The following is an 11,086-nucleotide window of genomic DNA, read 5'->3' as shown; positions in this document are numbered from 1 at the left end:
AGTACTCCTGTAACTTCGACACCCAGGGGTCGAGAGCTAACAGGTGAACTAATGCCAGAGAGCTTGAGCGTAATACGGCCAAGGGCTCTCTGCCAGATCTGTTTACGTAGCGCATGTCACTTCAAGCGGAAAGGACCCTGGCCTGCAAGGCCGGGACTTCCAGGTTATAAAACCTTGTGAATGTGGACGGCGAGGCCCAGCCCGCCACCTCACAAATATCCGCAATGGACACACCACTGGACCATGCCCAAGACGAGGCGATGCCTCTAGTCGAGTGGGCCCGTACTCCAATGGGGCATGAAGACCCAAAGGAAAGTACACTAGCGAGATGGAGTCTACTATCCATCTAGAGAGTTTTTGCTTTGTAACCGGAAGCCCTTTGGTGCAGTTACCGAAGCTGACAAAGAGTTGTCCCGACCGCCTATTCGGTTGTTAAGTGGTGACGTAAGAAGCGCTGTTTCCGGGTCCAAGCCTCAACTCGCTTCACTTGAGAATACTACCTCAGCAGCCATTTATGACGGCTTCAAACGTTTTCAAACTTACGGTCTACACTACAGTCTTCATGCTCACAGCGTCCCAAACACAAATAATTTTTATATTTATATTTTCATTGTCTGGCTATTTGGGATTTTGGTATGGAGTTAAAGGTTAGGATTATAATTTTTTTTGGTAGTATTATCACATTGTGAGTGTATATTAGCATCTTTTGTTGTTTTCTCATGGTATCTGATAGAGTGTTTGGACACGGAAGCGGTGACACGTGACGTCAGACTTAACAAGCGGATAGGGAGCGGAACGCTCAATATAGATTCTCAGAGCTCTGACTGGGCAGAGCAGAGATAGCTCTCTGAAGAAGAAGAAGGAGGAAGCGCGGAGAGCGTAATGACCTGTGCTCTGAACGGAGTGGAGCTCTTGCAGAAATGACAGTACCTCTGTCAAATCGGAAGTATGAGGGTCTTTGCCACGGTTTAGACACCAAGCGGAGAAAAAAGACCACTTTAAGGTGTAGAGGCGTCTCGTAGACGGGGCTCTAGCCTCCGAAATTGTGTTCAAGACTTGCTCTGGGAGGCTCGAAGGCTCCCGTCGAGCGGCCAGAGGTGCAGGGCCCATAGGTCGGGCCGAGGATGCCATATTGACCCGTTCGCTTGAGAGAGGAGATCCTGTCTCAGCAGAACAGGCCAAGGGGCCGCTATCAATAGCTGAGTTAGCTTCGACAGCCACAGCTGGTTCATCCAAAGGGGGGCCACGAGGAGAACCTTGTGTTTTTGTTCCCTTACTCGCCTGATTACCTGTGGGATCAGAGCGCGGAGAGCGTAATGACCTGTGCTCTGAACGGAGTGGAGCTCTTGCAGAAATGACAGTACCTCTGTCAAATCGGAAGTATGAGGGTCTTTGCCACGGTTTAGACACCAAGCGGAGAAAAAAGACCACTTTAAGGTGTAGAGGCGTCTCGTAGACGGGGCTCTAGCCTCCGAAATTGTGTTCAAGACTTGCTCTGGGAGGCTCGAAGGCTCCCGTCGAGCGGCCAGAGGTGCAGGGCCCATAGGTCGGGCCGAGGATGCCATATTGACCCGTTCGCTTGAGAGAGGAGATCCTGTCTCAGCAGAACAGGCCAAGGGGCCGCTATCAATAGCTGAGTTAGCTTCGACAGCCACAGCTGGTTCATCCAAAGGGGGGCCACGAGGAGAACCTTGTGTTTTTGTTCCCTTACTCGCCTGATTACCTGTGGGATCAGGGCGATCGGGGGAAATGCATAAAGAAGGAGGTTGGGCCAATCGTGTCCAAATGTAACGCGTCCCTGGACTTTGAGAAATAAATTGGGCAGTGAGAGTTGTCTTCTGAGGCGAAGAGGTCCACCTCGGCCTCGCCGAAGATCTCCCAGATCCTCTGAACCGCCTGCGGATTGAGCGTCCACTCCCCTGAGGGAACATTGCTCCTTGATAGCATGTCCGCTCCTTGGTTCAATTTGCCCGGTATATGCGCTGCTCTCAGCGAGTGCAGGTTGAGTTGAGCTCATTCCAGGAGGTGCTCTACCAGAGTGAAGAGACACTTTGAGGAGAGGCCTCCCCGGCGATTTATGTAGGACACCACGGACCTGTTGTCTGATCAGATTAGCACATGGTGTCCTTTTAGGACTGGCAGGAAGAACTGACAGGCTCAACATACTGCTAGAATTTCCAGGCAGTTGATATGGAAGCCTTTTCCCGCCTTCGACCAGTGGCCAAAAGTCGGTATGCCCTCGCACAGCGCCCCCCAACCTGAGTTGGAGGTGTCTGTTGTGACAACTGTCCTTCTGCAAACCATCCCCATGGACACGCCCTGTTCCATCCAGCAGGAGTTCTTCCAGGGGGCCAGGGCTGTTACACAGGCCTGACTCACCCTGATCTACAGGCATCCGTGATGCCATGCATGGGATGGAACCTGTGGTTTTAACCAGCGCTGAAGGGGGTGCATACGAAGCAGACCCAACTGTAGCGCTGGCGACGCCACCGCCATGAGGCCCAGCATCCTTTGAAATGCTTTTAGACGGCGAGTGGTACCAATCTCGAAGGAGGTCGCCAGCCTTCGTATGGTCAGAGCCCTTTCCGGCATGACCACAGCTCTCATTTGGGTTGAGTTGAAAATTGTTGCCAGGAACGATATTCGCTGTCTGGGGAACAACGAGCTCTTGGCAAAATTGACCCTGAGTCCCAGGCACTCCAGGTGGCTGAGGAGGAGGGTCCTGTGTGATATTAATTCTGCCTCTGACTGGACCAGAACGAGCCAGTCGTCTCAGAGGGGAGAGAGCCGCGTCCATGCGCTTCGTAAAAGTGCGGGGGGCCAGAAAGTATGCATCCAGCGAAAAGAACCAGTCTCCTGAGCGAATTCGCGCAAGGATCTGTTTCAGCATAGTGACACACCCAACACACTCTGTCAGTTTAAATCTAGATTAAAGACCCATCTCTTTAACCTGGCTTACACATAACACACTAACACATCTCTATAATTCAAATCTGTTAAAGGATTGTTAGGCTGCATTAATTAGGTCAACCGGATCCGGGAACACTTCCCATAACACACAATGTTACAACACTTGTTACATCGTTAGAAAAATGGCATCTACGCTAAAATTAGTCTGTTTCTTTCTTATTCCGAGGTCACCGTAGCCACCAGATCCAGTCTGTATCCAGATCAGATGGTCACTGCAGTCACCCAGATCCAGTCTGTATGCAGCCCAGATGGTGGATCAGGACCTAGAGATGACCTTGACAGCCCTGAATGTCAGCGAAGATCAGGACAACTAGATGAGCCTCAGAGACAGATCCCAGTGAAGACCTTGTCTCCTAGACGGCCATCGGGACAAGACCACGGGAACCAAATGAGTCCTCTGCACAATCTGACTTTGTTGCAGCCTAGAATTAAACTGCTGGCTTCGTCTGGCCAGAGGAGAATGGCACACTATTTCGACACACTATTTCCCTGTTTAATACTGTAAAGCTGCTTTGACACAATCTGCATTGAATGTGCTATATAATGGTGACTTGACTTGACTTTGCTCTACTGTTTGATCTACAAGAATGCATTATAAGGAATAAAGCTTTAATGATTTGTGATGAATTATCAACTAATTATGCACCTTCCTTGTAGGTAGGGTTGCAAAAAGGTTGGAAATTTCCAGTAAATTTCTGAAATATTCCAGAAATTTACCTGAAATTTTCCACCCCTTTGCAGCCCTACTTGTAGGTGCGTTCAGATATTATATGGTGTTTTTATTAATCTCAAAGTGCATACAGCACAAAGTCTGGCAGTTGGGGCAAATTCTGTAAACGCTTGTTTGAATTCATTCCGAGAATCAACCCTGGTGGCACAAAATGCCATTCAGAGTCACAGATCAGATGGAATACTGGAAAGAGGGTGCAAAGAAAAAGCATCAGCCTGAATCCCCTCATGGTGTTTCTCATCAGAGAGCTTGTCAACTTTGCCAAAATTACTGAAATTTAACACAACACAAACTAATTTTTACTCTCTCTCTTATTTCTGTAAAGCCTGTTTTGCCATGCTACAGATACAAAGTCCCCAGGGGACTGTGCTGATGCCCTTTTTTCAGCTAATGCATGCTAGAGATGAATATTTGTAATTATTCAACAATTAAAAAGAATATTATGAAGACAAATGCTAATGAGTTATTGTGATTTTTATGGGGTTGGGGTTGTAAAAAAATATGGTATACAGTGTTGTACCTAAAGCAGTAATATATTGTAGTTTATATACATTTTAAGGGGGCGGGATACATTCCGTAGAGGTGGAGACAATCTAACCCATAGCATGCAAATGAAGTACAGGAATCAGCCCGACACACGCATTTTCCCAGCCTTGATCTCATCAGTATAACAGTGTCATTCAATGCATAGGTGCTGATCCAATCAGTCTGACAGTATCGCCATACTTTCGCATTATCACAGAGACAAAGGTACAGCTGTGCTTTGGGCTTAAAAAGCCAGATGGTCAGGAAGAGCATAAAGACAAATGGTCATTATCTCAGACACCTGGGCTTCCTGATTTCATCTCCTTAGAAAGGTCATCCTTTTTTTTTACCTCAAAATGTAAAACACAAGGTACATAACTTTTTCAGTATATATTCTATTACATTGGAACCTAGATTTAACATTTTATAAATTTGTAATACAACAGTGTAATTGGATTGTTTTATACAGGTAAAAAAATAAAATAAACTGAACAGTACTAATACTGACAATACAGTAATAGTTCTTTAAATGAAAATACAGTAATAATACATCCAGCTTAGGGATGTAACGGTATGAAAATTTCTTATCACGATTATAGTGACCAAAATTATCACTGTTATCAGTATTATCACGGTATTGTTCAAATGTGCTGGATACGTTAAAAAAGTAACGACACATAAATCACTTCAAGTTTTATATTTAAAAATCAACAAACAACAAATAAAACAACTTTTTGTTTGCATAATCACTAAAACAATAACATTACCAATGGTGTTCGAATTTTAAATGACAGTTTAATAGCCAAAGAAAATATATAAGTCAAAATGATAATTGATTAATAAATGATTATATGTATTTTATATGCTCCATAAATAATTCTAGATAACTTATCTGAATTGTTTAAATGTGTAGAATCCACATAAGCTTGTTTTTCATCAACCTGTCAAAACTGACAGCAGGGCATGCAAATTCGGTCCGTTTTTGGCCAGACAGAAACTGCACACAGGCTGAATGTAAATATAAGTCTCTGTAAATCCACTCACTGACAGCAGGTGGCGCTTATGGAAAAGCTGAATTAGAGCCGTTTCCCGTAACCTCCGTGGACAAAGCAGTATTGCGATTAAGAACACTTCCTTTAGGTATTACATGGAGCGAAGATGAAAACAAAATGCCATCTAATCGTTTCTGAAGACAGTCAGTACCTTCAGAGGTACATTCATATAATTAATTAATTCATATATTCATTTATTTAATTCCCTTAGCACTCTTTTAATACCTCCCAGCTTTTCCGCCCAGTTTTCACTCAAAACAAAACTGCTCTGCGTGCTGTGCGCACTTAGACAGTTACTTAAAACTGTGCTTTATGCTGGACAGTATTTATTTATCGCGAGTTGGACAGTATTTATTTATCGCGAGTTGTTCAAATCGCGGTAATCTAATACGGTTTTAATGATAATTAAAAGATGAAACGGTAATCCTAACAATGGGGAATTTTATGATGATTTATCCTCAAACCATTACATCCCTAATCCAGCTACTGTAAAGTCTACAGCAATCTCTTTTTAGTGTAGTTTAGGTGCCTATCAGTTGGCACCTGAACGAGCAGGAGGAAAAATAAAAAAATAAAAGCGTTTGCGAGCATCTTCCAGAGCTGACAGCAGCAAATACCAATAAAGGTACATTTTCTTTTTTTCTGAAATCACTGACTGTTATACATTTGTTAATAATTTAAATGTATTAACAAATATATTTAATCATCTTGTATATGACACTCTCATGATAATCAAATTAACGGGTTAATTGATCTTTTATAAAGCCTCTTTGGGAGTTGAAGCAGGGATGGGCAAACTTGGTACTGGAGGGCCACTGTCCTGCAGTTTAGCTTTAACTCAGATCAAACACACCTCTACCAGCTAACTTAATTAGGATTACTAGAAGGCTACAAGTAGGTGAGTTTTATCAGGGTTGGAGCTAAACACATTTAATATTTAAACTATAAACAAATGTACAGTGTAACTCAACTCACGATTCGATTCACGATTTTGATTTCACGATTATTATAATTTTTAACAAAATTAGATTTAAGACAAATTATAAATTAAATGTGTCCTTTTATTATTGCTTGGACAAAATGCTGCACATTTCTTTGTGAAATTGAAATACAACACTATAATAATATAGCACTTGCATATTATTGCTCTTTTGTTGGTTTTGATTGCTTCTATTGTCCTCATTTGTAAATCGCTTTGGATAAAAGCATCTGCTAAATGACAAAATTTTAATATAATGTAAATGTAAATAACAAAACTACATTGAAATTTTAAAACAAGCCCCAAATCAAATAAATAAGTAACACAAATCAAATAAATCTCTTCATATAAACTAAATAAGGCTTTGTCTGTGCTCTTTCCATTTAAAATTAGAGGCAACCACTGCATTTTAATCATGATTCAAACAAAGATGCTGCATACATGGAACATGAGCAGATTTTAATCTAAATTAGATTGTATAATTTCGAAGCAAAAACGAATTATAAATTTGAAGCAAAAACAGACTGGTTTGACTTCAGTTTTGTGAAACTATAAATAAAAATATCTGCATGAAACAGCAGACGAGCTGAACGAGACGCAGATTCACTCTCTGCCAGCAGGTGGCGCTTAAAGCGTTTCCTGGTTTCTGCTGTAAACAAAGCAGCGCTGCACTTATGAACTTTAATATGCGTTGAAAAGAAAAAATACCATCTAAACTTTTCTAAAGACAGTAACTTCCCCTCAGACATGCATTCATATAAACTCCTACACCTAAATTAATCGCGATTTGTTTGGCATCTCAACCGATTTGAATCGTCACATATTTTAATCGATTTTCAACTGGCTCGCAGTTAATCGTTACATCCCTAAACGGTGAATGATTTCAGAAAAACAAAGACAAACTGCCTTTATTGGTTGCCGCTGTCTGCTCCGGGCTCGCGGAGCTCGTTTTTTTCCCCCCTCACTGCTGATAGGCACCCAAACTAGCTCTTCTGATTGGCCAAAATGCTTTGATCTTTGAAGAATGCCCGCCTTTGCCTGTACAGATGCACATATTTTACACAGATATGTGGTGCAAAAGGGAGAGTGCGCGAAAGTTAAAGTGAAAGAGAAATGACGTGTGGCCAAGTATGGTGACACATACCTGGAATTTGTGCTCAGCATTTAACCCATCCAAGTGCACACACACACACCGTGAACACACACCCGGAGCATTGGGCAGCCAATGCCCAGGGAGCATTGGGGGTTCAGTTCCTTGCTCAAGGTTCTCACCTCAGTCGTGGTATTGAGGGTGGAAGAGAGCGCTGGTTATCCACTCCCCCCCCTACCTACAATCCCTGCCGGACCAGCACTCAAACCCGTGACCTTCGGTTACTAGTCCGACTCTCTATCCATTAGGCCATGACTGTCCCCTGAAACTTCATTTGCAATTGAAAAACAGCGTTTGAGACTCGTAGCAGCAGATTCACGCCGTTGTCGTTATGCACTTGTGTTTGTGCTAGAAAAAGCATCCAAGAATTTTTTTTATGAATAAACATTCTACAAGTGTGCAGATCTCATTGCAAGAATTCACATACTGATCTGCAGTTGTACAAAATTTGTCTATGACTTCACATTTTTGATGCAGGTGTGTGAATGTGTTTTGCACCATATTCTTTGCAGCAATAGTAGCAAAACATGTGAGCGTACGAGTTTCTTGATTTGTGATTCGTAGAATAGGATTTGTGCACCTGCAATAAAGGATTCGAGAAGGTGTAACTGTTGTGTTGTGTTTGTGGGAGAGAGAGAAAAAATCTACAAGTCTAAAATCTAATCTAATCTAAAAGTTTGCAACTTTTGTCTGTGACTTCAAATTTACTGATACAAATGTGTGGCTATTCTCAACAACTACTAATTCCGTTGTCACAGACGTTCAGTTGTTTTGCACCAAAAATACCTTCATACTTTCTACACAAACAGACCAGCCACATGTTTGACAGCGCAATCTCATTCTGCAAATGACACCAGGTGAGAAAAACTGCATGCAGCATTAAAATAGTCAATACAGTAAATTAGAATTAATGGAAAGTACAAATCTGGTAGTTAACATTACACGTCCAGCAGTGACAGCAATGTCACAGCATACACTTCCAATAGAACTACTTTAAACATCTAATTTAGAACCATTTAAACATTTCAACAGCATGTAACAAGCATTTATGATATTATTATTTGTATACATATTTGTAAAAATAAATAAATAAATAATATGTCAGTACAGGCCTATTTAAGTGAACGGCAAACAAATCTTAAAGTTTTACACAGACATTGGTTACAGCAAATGCACACTTTCCTTTATACACTGAATAAACCTAAGAAAATTACAAATATTGTTACTGGGGAATTAAGACTACATTATTTGCCAGTTATCTAAATAAGTAATTCCATGATAAATGACAGCAGCAACGCTAACCCAAAAATACACCAAAGAACACAATGTTGTGTTGACATAATGTGATGATAATGGCATGGCTGGACATGCACAATAGTAATACCATAGAATTTGAAATACTATTGTACAATTAAAAGGTATATGCAAGCACTTTACGTTTCAGACAAGACAGCTATTGTACTGATATTGTGTTCATTGGAATACCATGGTAAGTCAATATGGTACTATAAACAATGTATGTAACTAAGCAAAATCTCACTTACGTTTCAAATATGAGGGGTTATTGTGTTCACTTTCGCTCTGCCAAAGAATTATTTCCAGACAGAGGTCAAAACAGCGACGCGTGTCGAGTGTTCATGCAGTAAACAACACAAAACGTGAAGCGATTAAAAACGGTGTAATTCCGGTACGCTAATGTGCTAAATAACAGCTTATTTGACCAATCAAAATACTGGACTGTTTAATTAACAGTTGTCGCAGCCAATGGCGAGAGCTTGGGGGCGGGATTACTTGTTTGAGCGACCAATGACAGACAGGGACAGTGTTCGGGGGAAACCTGTTTGAAAATAATCATTGGCTGAATTCAGATTGGTATTATCAGTCTGATCTTTCTGTCATATTTGCATGCCAGAAATAGTAAATTTAGTATGGTATTCCGAATTCTACGGAATTCAACCACTTTTACAATTATATTTGATGACTCATAATATTAACATCACAATACCATAGTATTACCAAATTTTTATGCATTATTTATTTTAGTTTACATATATATATATATATAAATAAGGGAACACTGTAGAGATCTCTAGATTATTTGTTCATAATTTTACAAATGATCTTGAAAAAGACCAAATTTAAATATGCCTAAATCTACTGCATATTTACAGTGCGAAAGCCTGTAACCTCACCGTAGAGAAAAATGGCTTGATACATGAACAAAACAGGACACTGGAGAATCATGCTGACAGCTCCTGTCTGTCCCGGGGGCTACAGGGTTTCTGTCTGATGCTCAAACATTCGCTTCTTTTTAGCAGTGTGGTTTTTCTCCTATGAAAATTAGTTTGCAGCATCGAAACCACACAATTACCCCTCAACCACCTCACAAGCAGCAGTTCAGCCTGTCTGTCATGGGCCTTTACCAAAAGATGATCATTTCTCCTGAAGCACACGCAACCCCACACACTTTCATAAACACCTGCATGCGCACTTCACCCCTGCAGGATGCAGACATTGACTAGCTAATTATATAATCTGGGTAATTAGAATCATAAGTCAGAGCTGTAATAGCAGCTCTGAAACATTCAATAGAGGCTCATCTGAGAGGAGAGAGATAACAGCCTCAGCCTTGTACTACAGCACCTGAGCGCAAACCTCACACATAGCGCTGGCTGCGAACGCACATGCTTCCTGGAAGCCCTATTATCACATGTGCCTGTGAGCTCTGCAGCGCGGATCTGTGTGTGTTAGTCACACAGAAAATATGTTTTATTGGAATGTTTTGATCTAGAGATTACAGTATGTGTGTGCGAGAGATGTTGGGAGTGGACTAGCTTTCTTATTGAATACAGCACTAAGGACACTGTACTTCTTGTATTTTATATATAAATTATTATGAGGCCTACTATTTTTCTATTAAAATCCTAAATAAAAAAGTAGCCTTTCTTAGAATGAAATACTAGCTTACTTTGGCATAGTATGCATTGTATATGGCATACATTCATGTAGTATTTTTCTTTAAATAATAATCAAGAAAGGCTGTGTCCCACTTGATGTGCACTTGAAGGCTGCGTTCCATTCTGAAGGCCTCATCCCTATGCCCTAATTCCTTTGAAGGAATTCCTCTACCCTCCGGAGTGAGAGCTTCGAAAGGATGAAGGGGTAAGGGACCAAACTGTTTCATGAAACACACTTCTGTGTCATCTTGCGTCACAGATTAAACCTGCGCAAAGAATCATGGGAGTGAAAAGTGTCCTTCAGTTGTACCATTCGAAATCCTTCATTCCGAAGGGCCCTTTGAAGTGACTAGTTTAGCACACCTTGAGAAACATTTTGGGAGTTTTGAAGTCGTCAGCTGATTGGTTGAGTCCTACAGGATTTCTGGGTGCTGCATTCTTTAACGGTACGTCTGGAAACAAAGCCATCGTGACATCAAACCCACTCATGGAAAATAAATCCTTTACAACTGTGACAATGAGGATTTCCAAAAGTATGTGAAGTTTACGGCATGGACTCTGTGGCATTTTTGCAGTAAACTTGCACAACGTTCATAAATCATGAATTATTTTCCTTTGCATGCAGGTCTGTAATCATTGGAACATCGACTTTGCATTTTTATGTGCCTAAACATGGTTAAACAAAATGAGCTGTGATTGGTCGTTTTACTTGTCTGTCAGATG

General features: G+C 41.3%; 1 long non-coding RNA gene across 1 annotated transcript in view; it reads right to left on the bottom strand.

The window, feature by feature from the left end:
- LOC107601034 (uncharacterized) overlaps positions 1–9,084 on the bottom strand; it is a 47,283-nt gene extending 38,199 nt beyond the window's left edge. Inside the window, exon 1 of the long non-coding RNA XR_001610875.1 lies at positions 8,951–9,084. This is a non-coding gene — a long non-coding RNA (uncharacterized lncRNA). The remainder of the gene's footprint in view (positions 1–8,950) is intronic.
- Positions 9,085–11,086: the final 2,002 nt, after the last annotated feature.

This window comes from Sinocyclocheilus grahami, unplaced genomic scaffold (assembly GCF_001515645.1).
Source record: "Sinocyclocheilus grahami isolate Dianchi unplaced genomic scaffold, SAMN03320097.WGS_v1.1 scaffold297.1, whole genome shotgun sequence".
NCBI lineage: Eukaryota > Metazoa > Chordata > Actinopteri > Cypriniformes > Cyprinidae > Sinocyclocheilus > Sinocyclocheilus grahami.
This window is presented reverse-complemented; position numbering and strand designations above follow the sequence as displayed.